Source organism: Bactrocera oleae, chromosome 3 (assembly GCF_042242935.1).
Source record: "Bactrocera oleae isolate idBacOlea1 chromosome 3, idBacOlea1, whole genome shotgun sequence".
NCBI lineage: Eukaryota > Metazoa > Arthropoda > Insecta > Diptera > Tephritidae > Bactrocera > Bactrocera oleae.
The window spans coordinates 21716649-21732318 of NC_091537.1; the positions used below are offsets into that span (position 1 = coordinate 21716649).

Sequence of the window (15670 nt, forward strand, 5' to 3'; positions counted from 1 at the left end):
CTGCGCTTACTAACCGCTGTCACAGCTCTCTCTTTCTCTACAAATGGCAGGTAGCTCATTTATATCAAAAACTTTCATATAAATATAATTAAATCTTAATTTGAAATATCAAATATGTAATTATAAAAAGTTTTAATTGAATGCAGCCTTAACGTTCTATATGTTTATATACGGACTAAACTCAGCATTTATCTGACATGGATATACCTATATATTACGTCTCTTCATACAGAGTGGTTTTGGTGCTCAATGACGTGGCTAGCAATCTCTTCGAAGTGTCTTAATGCTTGTCTCTTCTTCTCCAGAACCAAGTTGTCTGATAACCGGATCAAAATTAAAATAGTAAGCGTGGCCAATATTCCAAAGGCGAAGAACACAATCTGTAATAAATTGATACAAAATGCAATACATTCTTCTTTACTGTTATAATAAATAGTCCTATGGTTTACTTTGTAAATTAGTTTGAGTCTTAAGTTTTCTATTGGCTCAGCGACATTTTCTTCAATATCGATATCTTTATTTCGTGACAGTGTCTTCATTGCGTCCTCTTAATGTTTTTCGTATTCTTAAAAATTCTATTGTTTTTTTATTAATAAATATTTTTTAAAAAATGTTTGACTTTGAATTTATAGTGTTCTTTGGTCAAAATAAAAGAAATTAAATAATTTATTTCCAAAGTTAAAGGTGGGTGATGACTTATTGTCAAACTTCGATACCGTTTTGCTGTGATTTTAATTTAATTGAAGACCAATCTTCCAATGACATCACATTGCTGAAAATAGCTCGCCAATAATCTCCTTTATTTTGGTTTCCAACTGGTCTGTCGTAAATGATTTATAATGATGCAGGAAGAAGAATTATTCAAAGGCATCCTTTTTACCTTTTTTACTTTAGATATATGTATAAGTACTAGAGTATAAAATTAAATAAATCGGTCTGGCGGGATTTTGTAACTTGGGAAAATTAGTAAATTATTGAGGGCTAGGCTTTAAATTCACGTTTTCATAACCCCTAAATTCAAAATCTCTAAACTCAAAACCCCCGATTCCAAATTCAACAAAGCAACATCCCCAAAACACTCCTTTCTGCATTGTCGGCCCTTAGCTTTCGTTTTAAACAAGTAACCCTTGGCGATCTAACACCAGCATATCATTATTTCTTTTGCTAAGATTAGCAAAAAATGGCAAAGAGCAATATTGCGATCGATCGGTGATTTGATTTTTGTTTTTGAAAAGAAAACGGTGATTATTCTCTTTCGATGCTGACCAACGAAAGCTGATTTAACAATTTTCAACGGGATTTCATGTTGGTTTTCGATGAATCAGGAACCTTGAAGACAGTTATCTCGGAGGATACCGCGACAAAATCTACTATCTCGTATTAGCAAACTACCGATCAATGGTGCGGGAGATAGGTGCTATCCCAAAGCAGCTTATCAATAGATCGCATGTGAAAAATTGTGCATAAAATACTGGGCACTAAAAACTTATCAGCACTATGGTTGCCATGTTAACTCACTCCAAACAACAATCGCAATCGTGAAAATTGTGATGAAGTTTCTTTGTCGTGACCATCGAAAACCAAGGGAACACTGGTAAACAGAGACCGAGAAATAGTTGAAACAGTGAGCGTCGCCGGCGAACCTACCCAGAAGAAGGCGAAGACAGCATACCGAAAAAACGATGACGACCGTTTGTTTGCATCCACAAGGCTCAATCTACATCGACTACGTGGAAAAGCAAAAAACTGTTATAGGATTCTACTATAACGAATAATTGAGCTGTTTTGATTCCAAATTCAGAAAAAAACGCCATTGCTTAAGAAAACAAGAAAAAACGTTAACTTCGGTTGCACCGAAGCTATAATATCCTTCACAGATACAAAGGTTTCTTACAATATCTTGATTCCGATCTATATTCGTGAAAATACCTCGTCAAATAAAAAAGTTTTTCATACAAGTACTTTACTCTGATCGTTCAGTTAATATGGCAGCTATATGCTATAGTCATCCGATCTATACAATTTTTTCGGAGTTTGCATGGTTGCCTTAGAAAAACGCTCATGTCAAATTTCGTGAAGATATTAAGTCAAATAAAAAAGTTCTCCATACAAGTACTTGATTCCGATTGTTCAGTTTGTATGGCAGCTATATGCTATAGTGGTGCGATATCGGCCGTTCCGACTGATGAGCAGCTTCTTAGGAAGAAAAGGACAGCTAAAAAATTTCAGATCGATAGCTTAAAAACTAAGGGACTACTTCGGACAGACGGACGGAGGGACAGACAGACGGACATTCTAAATCAACTCGGCTCATCATGCAGATCATTTATGTATATATTTTATAGGGTCTCCGACATTTCATTCTGAGTGTAACAAACTTCGTAGCATTCCACTATGCAACTCATCGGTTTCGCATTTTCGCCATCGACACCTTCAGATTGACTTAATTAATTAAGCTACAAAATTCTACCCCATCTACGGTGTTCTACAGATTGGACCCCGTAAGATTTCCTATTTTTCCTATTTGGAATTGAATGATTTTTCATTTTTCTTTGATATATTGTAGTAACATAAATACCTATCGGACCGCCCACGTAGCTTCAGTTGGAACTTGAGTACGAACCGTTGCTTAGATATTGTATCAAATGCTTGCATATAAATAATAAGGCGTTTCCAACAGTCAATCATTTAACCTCTAATACCTATTTCAATAAATGTTTTTCTTTTATTAACGTTGTGAATATTTTATATATGTATGTATGTAACTATTTCGAAGCATTTTTAATGCCAAATTTTAAGAAAGTACCAATTAATTATACATATTTAGATATGTATATTTTCAATGAACTAAATTCTTGCAAAATTATTTGATTTCAATTTGATTATTGTCCATAGTAAAAGCTTCTGGATATTTCTTTCTTCTGTTCACACCGAACATAGTATCCATAAATCTTACTAGCCATAAGGCAATTATAATAAGGCTCACTGCTATTAAGCCCGTTAATGCGAATCCAAAAATCTGTAAAAATAGGAATATATTTAAAATTTTTAACTATCGGATTCAATTGCTTAGCTAGAATGGACTCACACAATTATTAGCTCGAACAAGAAATTGGAAGATTACATCACGCCTGTTACTGCGTTCTGAGTTTCTTTCTAAATCAAGCATTACTAAGGAAAGTTTGCGTGTAAAATAAACCCGGAATTAGAAAAAAAATTTTACATTCGTAACAAGTCTTCGTTTAAGTGCCCGAAGTCATGTGGTATGGCGTGCGTCTTTGACTCAAAAAGTAGACCGTTGGAGAAGCGTATCAAACCGTAAATAGTAAAAGCTGACAAAATGCCAATGAAGAAGAATGTAATCTGAAATTTTAAAAATATATACATAACTACAACAACTCTTTCTTTTTGTTGCAATTGACAAACCTTTTGCAGAAGCGTTAATTCTTCTTTTTGCTTTACTTCCGGTGAACTCTGCTCTAGAGTCATGGTTGGATTTTAGTGAGTGAATTTATGTAAGATATTTTTCTGTTCTAAAAGTTATATGTTTCTGTAATAAAACAAATATGACTTTTTTCCCTAAAGAAATGTTATCTGACATTATATGAAATTCAAATTAAAAAGCATGATTGCATCATGAATCAAAGTATGAATTTGTTTTCATGAAATCGTTGCCATATACATATGTAGAGTTGCCATTTATGGGATTTAAAGAGTGTTTTTTCTAGACGTATGGTTTTCAGTGAGGCAATATTTTTTTTCGGAGTTTTTCGTTTGGACACCATTCCTTACAAGAACCTGATTTCGATTGTTCAGTTTGTATGGCAGTTGCATGCTACAGTGATCCCATATCGACGGTTCCGACAAATAAGCAGCTTCTTGAGGAGAAAATGACGTGTGCGACGGTCACTTTCCAAACCTAGATATACTATTGTGTAGTAAATGTTCGTACAAAGCTACTGTCAAAAGTCGAACTCATAGTTTTTAGGTAGTGTTCTGCTTACTACTTCGGCGTTTTAAAAATAGCTAAGATTAAGACAAATGATAGATAAAGAGAACTTGAGCAAATGACTAGGTCGAAAGTCTTCAGCTTCCTGAAATTACTCATCTCGGTAAAAACAAAAGATATCGAAGTTCAGCGGACGAGTGGTGGCTTTAATACTGGTCGGTCCAGTGTTTACAACACAGAAAATTTTCAAATTTAAACAATAACGAAGTATTTTTCAGATATGTTGTAACTTTGTAAATATTACATACATATAACCATATAGAAATCTCAAAATATGTCTACGTAAATATGTACTATGTGGTTTTTGAAAGTATTTATTTTGCCTACCAGCAAGCCAGTGTTGCAAGCCAAATGGAATAAACTTACACCTAAAGCTACATTCCTTTCACACAACCATATTTTTAGTCACCCATACATAAATAAAACATATGTATGTACATTTATGTATATATAACCGTAAGTGTATTCAAGACTTAGGCAACTGGAATTTTATTACTTTTGCAGCTGGTACGTAGGTGTCCGTGGTGTTGCTCCTTAAGGTTCAAACCGCTACATTAATTTGTAGTAACAGACGCTTTCACTTAGGTGGTTTGGTTAGCTTGTTTAATTTAAAAAGTTTTGCAAAATGTAACGTTTGTAGCCGAAATCACACTTTCACATAATAACCCAGTGAACAGTCAAGCATGGAGTAAAGAATATTGAGTTAGGTATACGTATAAAAAGCATGAGAGTTTTACTAATTGGATTGAGATAAAGTGGTGGCAGAGTAGTGTTTTATAGTTCCACAATTTTTTTTTATAACCGTAAGGCTATGGAGAAGGAAAAATGGTTCGACGAACATACGAATTCTTTCTTCTTATCCAATCGGAGTCAAAAATAAAAACAATGTGGTTTAAATACACGAAGCTTTCAGAATGGAATCCTTAGCGTACCTCTTAAAAGCAGCTATATTTCATATGCCAAATTTATATAGGTATAAAGCACTATTAAATACGAGAATTACTTAGGGTAAAACTAAAAATATTATAATAACTTTTAGACTGGGTTAACAATAACTCATATAACCTATTCAATATTATTGAGCATACTGGTAGTACCTGTTTAAGAACCTTCAACGAAATTTCTTCCATATGACGGCATTTAAAAAGCTTATACCCTAAACAACGTTATTAATTATAATTTCTTTCAGTCAAAAAGATTAATGAAATCTTACGTTTTATTGCTGTAATACTTCAAGATCATTTAAACAATCCAGCATATGTTTGGTCGGTTGGGTATTTTGCTGCAGGCACTGTCCTTAGCCTGCTGCTGTATACCCATATGTTATACTGGTATGTGGTTTTTAGTTGTTGCTATGTTGTGGTTAGGTAGGTAAATCTAAACTTAAGTAATTTCATTTGTAGTCCTTTACGATTAAACTAATTAGTAGTATATGACATTTAGCGGCTTTTTTTTTTGTTAATTTGTTCCGATTTTCCAACACCAAATTTCATGTTGCAAACAATTGCACTAAACTAGTGTGGAGTTTACTCAATTTTATTATTACCGATCCGAGTAGTAGTTAGTATTTAGCAAAGGTAGGAGTATGATGATTGTTTAGTGTTATGTATCACCCATTTTACAAGCCAAATTTCTAGGTTTTCTGCAATCCGACTCTAGAAGGTCTGGCCAAATTTCTTCGAGGCACCTTAGCTCCGCTATCCTCCGCCTCTTTTTTTTTTTTTTGATTTAATGCGCTTTAGTGATAAGTGAGATCGAACTATAAACGTGTTTCTGGCTTCACAAAGCACTGATTATTTCGAATATAAATAGCTTATACGGATGTGGTATAATAATTAGGTTACTAAACAAACACCAGCGCCAACAGCGGAAATGTGAGCCAATGGGTTCGGTGGCAAGCACTTTTTCCTCGGGGACCATTTTTTTCTGCAAATCACCGTCGAAACAGCCCAATAACTAGTAGCAGAGGCATATGACCGGTAGATCTTTCTCAAGGTAGTCAGTGTAGGTCACACCTTGTGAGTACCAGAAAACGGTGGACATTTCCTGTCAATCAGAGAGTCTTCGCCTTCTTTGAAGTAAATTCTCCGCTTGATTATTCTATTCCAAAGCGTCAATCGTCTTGGACTTATCTGAGTAGGCTAGTAATTTCGCGTAACCTTCACAATAAATATTTCAGCGGCGACAATTTTGTTTATTGATGGTCGTATCTGGTGGAATAATCATCATCGCTGAACGAAATTTTCTTGTGAAAATCGGGTTCGGTGTACATCTGAACGTAAACGTGTGACACGCTTAATGATCGTTCGATTTCATTTCATGCTTCGAGCAAACCGAACCATTATTTTGGTACATGGCAGGATTTCCAAAAGTTGTTCCAGAGTAAGTCTGTTCAATATAAAATGGAAAACCAAACTGAGTATAAATCAAGAAACGGCTTTCAAAAATATCAACTTCGAAAAATGATTGTCTCATTGAAAGTCACGCTTTTATAAAATACACCCGTTTTATGTATACTTATGTATGTGGTATATTCTTATGTACCAAATTCTCATCAATAACTCAGACTCAGCTAGCAACTACTGCATGATATACAAATATTATATTTATTACTGCTTGTGTAATATTTAAATTCAGAATCATCTAAAATACCAGCTGCTGACCACTCAAATCCGACTCTTTCAAAACTCGTCAATAATTCCGTTTCAGCACAAGCTGCGCTGCTCTCAATTTCTTACATTCTTTATTGCAATAGAAAACTCAACGACTGTAAGAGCATTGGGAATTTTAATATCTGCCAAAATGCAACACAAAGAAAGACAGAGCAACGAGCCTTAAAATAAGCATTTGCCAGTAAGGAATTTATATTTAAATTTTATACAAAATATATTGAAAATTTCCGAATTGTAGTGCAAAGAATGCAATTGATTCGCCACTCGCCCACGCACGCACTGAAGCGCAACAAAGCATTGCTCGATTGCATACAATTGCGCTTGCGATTGCAAACACCAAATCGACGACCGATATACATATGCATACATATATACATGCCTCACTTAAATATGCGGGATTTCGGAGGTGTGCGCTTGCATGCTGAGCTAGCTGCATTCGAAGTTGTGAGCAAGTGAGCATTCACACGCTTATGGAAGAAACGCGCACAACAACAACACTGAGATAAACGAGTCAACTTAAGCGGAAATTGAATGAGGAAATATTTACATAGCACGAAATGTGCAGCGTCCTTATTGGATTCATAACATACATATACAAACATATATATATATATATATACACGCAACATTAATCTGGATACCGATGTTTGGTTGGAATTTTTCCACAACAATGACCACAACTTGAAATTGTACAGCAACAACAACCAAGGCATATCCGTCTTAAGTACGCCACAAGCGAACGATTATCGCAAAGCGTCTTCACGCTAGAGAAACCTTAATAAACCGACAGCAACATGTGATAAACGTTGTTTGTGTGCGTGCTGCCAGCTTTTAGTCGCTTTGTGTCAGAATCTTATTTAGTTTGCAAATAAGTTTGGTAAAAGTTCTCGAAGAAATTCAAATGAAGACACAAAATTTACAAGGACCAAAGCGCTCGAACCAATTTTGGGTTAAAGCCCTAAAGACAATTTGCAACTGCCACAACAACAACGCCACACACACCCATATCAAAGAGCATCTTAAGAAATGTAAAAGGAAACCGCTAAGCCGGAAAAGATAAACATACGCACATACGCATGCGCGCGTAGTGCCACACATGATATGAATATGATATGCTTGCAACCACACACTCTTGTATACTTATACATACAAATACAAATGCAAATATGTTTCTATGTGTTTTTGTATTCGTAAACATATTGTACACACTCGCATTTGGTAAACTTGCCGCTCGTTTTCACTCCCTCAGCCAATTTCTTCGGTTATATCAAGCACGTGCACGTGTGTCCGTTTGTGGGCGGCACCATTTCGGCAAGCATGAAAATTTTTTCTAATGAAAAATTTAAACGTAAACTTTGTTTGAGGAACTTTTAATCTCAAGCATAATAAATTTGCATACAAAACGAATGAATGCCCGCACCGCATTGCAAGTGTGCGTATATGCCAGATGAATGAAACTTACACACTTTTGGAAATACAGGGTGTGATTTTTGTCTTTCTACTTTATAAACGTTAGTAAAAACGAGATAAAACTTTAACTAGCTTTACTGTAGCTAAAATACTCTTCACAAATATAACATATTTCTAAAAGCTACTTGATTTTGATCCGTTAGCAATATGCAATATGATCCGATGTAAAAAATTAAATTTCTCTTGGGAAATTTTGTAAAGGCATCTACATATATGCTATAGTGGTTCGATAACAGCGATTCCGACGACTGAGCAGCTTCTTGGGGAAAGAAAGACAGGAACTGGGAGTTAGAGATCCATATAATACTGTAACCATTTTTACGACTTCGATGGACTCTAGATTTGAATATGGTTCAATGATGCAGAATCTGTGAAACTTAGAACTCTCTTAACTTTCCATTATCATTAAGTAATACTGGAACAAGTCCATTCCTATTCGTTCAAAGTTAATTTGAACTTTCTGCCTTTTTTGAAGTGTTTATCGGCTACATTTTTCTCCATATGCTAACTTTGTAAGGGGTTAGGGATAGTAAGAATTTTCACAAAATCTATTTTTTGCTTAAAGTGTAATGTCTTTGAAATATTTTCTGAAAATGTGAACTAAATCCTACAATTTTTTTTTTAGTTATACGATAATTAGCAAAGAGTTGTCGAGCGTTCTAAAACGTTCGTGTAAATGCGTTTTCCTTAAAACTATGTTTTTTGAACTCTTGACCACTATAGCTCAAAAACTGCTCCCTGGATTTCAATGAAATTTATGCAGCTTTTTGATAACATGAAAAACTAGTTCCTGATCAAAAAAATTTTTTTTTAGTTTCGTTTTTTTATAAACAATTAACCGTTGGTTTTTTCCCGAAAATTTGGAAAACAAATTTCCTAAGGGAGCCATTTTCAACATACCATATTACTTAAATTATGGTTTCCTTACAATTATCATCTAATTTTAAAAAAATCGTGTATGAGTTTGTATTGTTAATACCAAGCTCCCCGTTAAAAGTTCATTCATTCACAAGAGTAGTCGTAGTCATGTTTTATTTATATTAAAACGAACCATAGAATTTTCTGTTGCTCTCGAACAGATGCTCTCAGACGCCCTATATCTTCGAAATCTGCTAAAGTGATTGATTCACCGAATCTCGATGTGGCCACATATGGTACAACATTCTACAAATAATTTTTAGGAATACTGTAGAGTCTCTCCGTTTGCTCCACCCTGTACTGCATATTATGAATACAAATGTATATACATATATACGAGCATATTGACGGATTTGTACGCTCATGTGTGTGGGTGCGTGTAAGTGTTTGTGGAACCCAAAAACTTAATTCGTTTTAAAAACACAAAGTGTAAAGTGTTATTATATCTAATACGAAACTTTGAATACCTCTATAACCGCCACAGAGGATACCCCATTTCACTTGAGGCGGCCTAAACTACGCTCAATCGATTATACAAGGTGGCTGTCGTAAAAGTTTAAATGCGGATCAATTTCGTTTTTTGTGTGCTTTGTGGTCACATCTAATGGAATAATTTACATTTTAAATATATTCATGCATTATTAAAAGTTGTGCCCCCATATGTGCACAACAAACACAAGTTTGTATTGTACTTTTAGCTAAGACTAACATGTATTGCGACCACTACAATTCACTATACATATACCAATATGTATATAATAAAAAAATAATAAATAAAGCTGCCACGAGCAATATGACGCACACATTATAGAATACAGTTATAAGAGACAATTTTCTATAATGTTATATTATGTAACAATAAAACCCCTAGATATTGTTATATAACATATGTCAAAATAATGTCCGAATATTAGTTCCCAACTAGTCCATCGAAGCTAATTCATCAGTATATACTGATGATTGACGCGTTATGTCAGAAGTTTTTCTTCGCTAAATATTAATATACTACACTAAACGAGAATTTTTGAAATTAATGTCGACTCTTTAAATTTATTTCAGGTGTAAGTCATTTCGTGATAATTTGTCAAATTTTAATTTGCCACAAAGCATAAAATCAACCAAAAGTATTTGCTCTCACAACTAATTGATAGTCCACCAGTCTCTCGAAAAAATTATTCACCACTGAAAAATTACCAAAAATCAGAGTTCTTAACAGGATGGCATAGGTAGTAATTGGGGGCTTTTCTTTTTTGTCGAAATAAATTTGTTTTTTAGTCCTCCAATCCGCTTAAAGAAGTGAGATCGTATCAGAATTTATCTAAAACTGTTGTCGTGTGTCGCTTTCTGGTAAGATTAGGTAAATAGGCTAATTTCTCGTGAGACCACGAATAATACCACTTGGCTAGAGACGCCTTTCCGTTGTTATGCCCCGAGCCCCTAGATACGATCAAAAATACTGTCGCATATTAACAAAACGTATAGGGCCTGCCATAGATTTATTGATCTTCGCCCGGTTTGTAAAAAGTATGACAACCGAAATAATTCAACATTAACCTGGCGAGATCTGGACAGTGGAGAAGAAAGTGTCTAGATATTTTCACCTCATCTTCCTTATTAAAACTTTGACAAGATCTTTAGTCTCACCGCGTGAGTGCCCATGGGACAGTATTCAGAGCAAGACACCTATCATTGGAACGACGTGAGCCTTGCTAAGAGCTAGCAGTTCAGTGGACCTTTTATGTTCCACATACTGATGGGATTTTGACAAGGGTGCCTTTTCTGTCGGCTGCCAGCGAGCTCAAGACCTGTATAGCAGCCTCCCTAAAAGAAGCCCCACTTCGGAGAAGTTCATTTGCTGCTACCTAAAAGAGTTATTGTTCTTGCTCACTCATAGCTCAAAAATATTCATCATGAAACTCCTGACATTCTTGCTGGTAACCTCTTTTCTAATAGTTCTAAATTCTATACTTAATGATAGGTCTAATTGAAATAGGGGAAATAATGGTTCTTATACTTTTGAGTGTTGCTTTCCCGATCTGAGTGGATTTGTATATTCTGATGGTTCTGTGGGGTTTTACCAGATAATTTAGGGATCCTAACGACTGTGATTAGCTTCATAACTAATTTCTAATTCGTATTAGTGTAAATTTATTATTTACTTTAACATTCATCATTTTAAAAGATTCCCTCCCAAATTTCTAAAAAAATCCCTTTTGGGATAAAAAGTTCTTAATAAAAAAATTATCATCGTTATATTCAATGACAAAATTCCAGAACAAAATCGATATTTTATAATTTGTAGTTTCAATATTTCTTTTAAAATTTTAGTATTTCAGAGAGAATTTTGTGAAAACAAATTTTGAAACTTATTTTGAAATATGATTTTTTTCCAAAACTATATCTTCCTTAATAATTTACCGAAACAAATTATTTTTACCGGTTCTTATAATGATAGATGTATGGAAATTGTTCCATGACTATGCTTATACATAGATCACTGTTTTTAAAATTAGTTTGGGACTGTGCTAAAGACAAGGAAAGTTCTCAAAACATATATTATAATGTTAGATGTATGGAAATTGGTCGATGACTATGCTTATAGATATGGTAGATCACTGGATTTCTGTATACACGAGTAGATAACTTCACCTGTTTATAATATTGAAATTGGCTGGGACTATGCTAAAACTAAGGAAAATTCAAAAAAAATTTAACAAAATTGTAATGAACTTCTAGAAGTTTACTAAAAAAATTAATTTTTATGTGTGTCAAATTCCAAAGCAAGAATCACATCAGTGGTCATTTATTTCAGTGGCATGCTCAGTACTCACACAACACTCAACTTGAATTATCCAACCGTCAGGGGTCACTGCGTGTGAACTAGTATTGTGTTACATCTACATAGAAAGCGTACATGTGTTTGATAGTTATTATGGACGAAGTAATTCAATATTTGCATCAACTATGCTGTACACGTATTTTAGTTTCCGCACGGTTTCTCACTACCAGCACACCATTGTAAATTTACGTTGGACCTTTGAGGGGTAAAATACTGCTGCCGGGTTATTTGTATTGCGGTTTGTACGTTTCGATGTTAACAAATTCCATCAGAGAGCAAACAAATTTTCTTGTTCATCTGATTATGATGAATTCTCTCGGTGCAAAATATGATGTGATGGAATTAATGTACCGTTATAACAATTGGGAAGCGATTGCTTTTGAGGTTAGGTAATAAAGTAATTATTAGCGAAGTAATGTATAGAGGAAGGGTGCAAAAGGTTTTCAAAACATGCAGGTGTAGAAGCTATAGAAAAATCTAGTAATACATTTGCCCAGTCGCAATTAAAGAAATCGCTTTGTGCTGTCGATTTTCCTATATACAAGAGACACTAAGTATCTTTTTCATTACTTTTTGTGTTCATTCAATGTTAGCGACTTGTGGTAAGTTCTTCAAGGTAGTGGTTTTTCTTCTATTAATTTTTCATAAAATTTTTATGAAATTACAACTTCTGATAGAAAAAGCGGTTTATTGCGGATCGTAATTAAACACGTCCTACCTGTCTGAATCCTTTTATTGAAGACAGTGTAAAAACGGAAGATAGTTGGACAGCAAGCACATAACTGCTGACAAGCCAAGCTTAAAACATATGAATATTAAGGTAACGGCAGATAGGCGCGAACATACCGGCCGCCTTGAACGACCGTTCAAAATACTCGTATAACAGATGTAATCTAAGAATGTCATATAGAAAATATGTCTCCTTCTGTTGCTAGTAGCGATAGTTTTATTACAGTCCTCAACAGCTCCCCTTTTGGGTGTAAGTTTAGAACCAGAGCTTGTCCTTCCTTTCCTGAAAAAGTACCAATTACACGGCCAAGTTTCCATTTTGTGGGGAGCGTATTGCCAACCTGTATGATAACGATGTCATCTTTCTACAAATTTGGTGTTGAGCGTATCCATTTCGATTGGCTGTGAGGACTGACAAGATACACATATTGCCATCGATTTCAACAGTGCTGTCTATTTGACACGACTTTGCCAACGTTAAAATATAGTTCCCTTATAGACCTCAACGTCAGGATTGGAAAGTACCTTTATCAGTTCGCCAATAATTAAGTGCCGAGGCGTGAGAACTTCAAAGTTGTTTATATTTGTAGGAATATAGCAAATAGGACGCGAGTGCACACAGGCTTAAACATCAGTTAGTGATGTTGCAAATTCTTCGTAAATTAGCAGCGAAGTGCCTAAGGCCTCTTTAAGATGATATTTATTTCGTTTAATACCAACCGCCCAGAAGCCACACATTCGCGGGGTGCTTGGACGGTTAAAATGCCAAATTGTTTGGCCGTCTGCAAAATTTGACACTCTTTCATTGCGAGTTCAGTGTTCGTTGGTTAATCGTAGCTCCTTTTCAGCGCCCACGATGTTACTGCCATTGTCACTGGCAGTACCCTCTACTGTTAGTGAAGCTTTTGAAAGTGATTGCAGAATGGTCTTCGGCAAGCTCATACAAATAAATGAGCAGCTGTACACCTTTGAAGACTTATCCCTTCTGCCATGCGTAAACTGCAAGACGTAAGGTCAAGCGTAATCACTGCGTTAAAAGCAGCAGGTGAAGTGACGCTGCTTGAATGTAGATCAGACATAAGCTGCTGTAATGGCTGACAACTCAGTGGTCTTCAGAAAATGCATTTTCGATATAGGTTACGAATGCCTGATAACTCAAAAGGCGGTTCCTCAATTTTAAAGTGTCAGCAACAATTTTCAGTTGAACTCAATGCAAGAGAGTAAATGGATACATCAGGAAAGTGGAATAATTGTCTATTGAATTTAAACTAGTCATTAGTTTGATTCGTCACTCTTCACGATCTGATGAATCTATTGTAGCTTCATTCACTATTTGATTACGCCAGTTTACTAGATTTTTTATTCGATGAATGGGAGAAAACTTTACTTTTTGAAAGATGAATCGATCGATAAAATCGATATATATTTGCTGCAGTCTGTTTTTGCATACACCTATACCAGTTCTTTTGTTTATCTCGCAATGCTTAAAGGTTTAAAGGATCGATTATAGATTTTATATGTACTTGATAATGCCGATTTATTAGATTTAAGCTATTGCTATTATTCAAAAATTATTATAAAATTTTTTTTTGATAATGAATTTGACTTACTTATGCCAGTGATTTGATCAGAATTCTGGGAAAATTGTTTTCTTTATAATTGGAGTCTACTGATAAATAATATGTACGAATTAATTTTTATTTTCAGCATATTAAAAATTTCTATGCTCAAACAATCCTTGGATAAATACTCGATCTAAACTCATATATAATTTATTGCAAAAGCAATATTTTCCTCTTTCAAAGCTCGACAACGGACTAATATCTTTTATTTAATTTTATTACATAATTTGATGGCCTTCTCATTGCCTTAGTCGAACATATCTCAAAGGTTGTGTTTATAGAGCTTTGAGATCCCTTTAGTAATATATTATTGCCTGTAAATTCATCTCGATAATGAAATGCATTCTAGGCCATATATTATATATGCTGACCAAGTGGATGAAGGCTGCGAAGGCTAGCCTGCAATGGCTGCTAAGGATCGACTTGTGGTATGCAGGTTCTTAACATAAATTTTGATCTTTTGGAATTTTAGAGAACCGTTCGCTATCACAAAAATTTAATGAACTTGTGCTCTGCCAGCGAGAAGTAATTTTCAGTTCAAAGAACTTAACATTATTTCGAGAAAAATTTTACGAGAAATTAGCTTTTTGGGCCACTTAAGTTAGATACTTTTAAGTATTTTATCAATTGCCAAAATCTCTGAGCTCGTCCATACAGTACTTTGTGTTCGAATATGTACACAATTTCGTTATTATTTCTTGTAAGTCATTCTTTCTTATAATTTTTCAGTTAAACCATTCTGCCAGAGTTCGCTCTAAGCCATTCACTCGAACAATTGCTTGTAGCACTCTTATTATCTGCGCCATCATTGCGAGCAACTTCGCTTTCAATCAAGACTGACTTCCTGAAACTACATCCTATCGACATATACACGCGTGAGTCTCTTTACAAGCGTATAGCGCAAGCTAGAAAGGTAAAGCATGCGAGCGCCATACATAAAAGTTCAAATCCATGTTAGTTGCTTCGTTTATTGCTACGAATATTAGCTGCTGACTTGCCGCCGCCGGAAATAGAGGTTTCTAGCACGTTGCAAACGCCACATCTGACTGCAATCAACACCTTTGCCGCTGGTTCGCCCCACTCCTCCAGTGAACTCACGCCTTTCGAAATTTATGAGCAACACACAATTGAGAAGGTATAAATGCAGCATTGCTGGCTGGGCGCCGCCGTTTTCCACTATTAAGAATGCGCGCAAATTGGCAGGTGTGTGTGTGTATGTGCAGCAACATTTTTAACACATTGCCATTTCTGGCGCTTAACGCTTGCCGCCGCCAACGCTGCTGCTGCGAGGAACACTTCCACGATTTTATTGGAAACGGAAACGCGCGTGGCAAGTAATCACTTAAATACTCAACCACATAAATTGAAAATTTATTGCGCTTTTCTATCACCTGCCCGTTCTCGCCGACAA

General features: G+C 35.2%; 1 long non-coding RNA gene across 1 annotated transcript; it reads right to left on the reverse strand.

The window, feature by feature from the left end:
- Window positions 1-2813: 2813 nt before the first annotated feature.
- LOC118681244 (uncharacterized) lies at window positions 2814-3612 on the reverse strand. The gene is made up of 3 exons (XR_004976915.2): window positions 3427-3612; window positions 3089-3363; window positions 2814-3019 (listed from the first exon to the last, which is right to left on the reverse strand). It is a non-coding gene; the product is annotated as an uncharacterized lncRNA (long non-coding RNA).
- Window positions 3613-15670: the final 12058 nt, after the last annotated feature.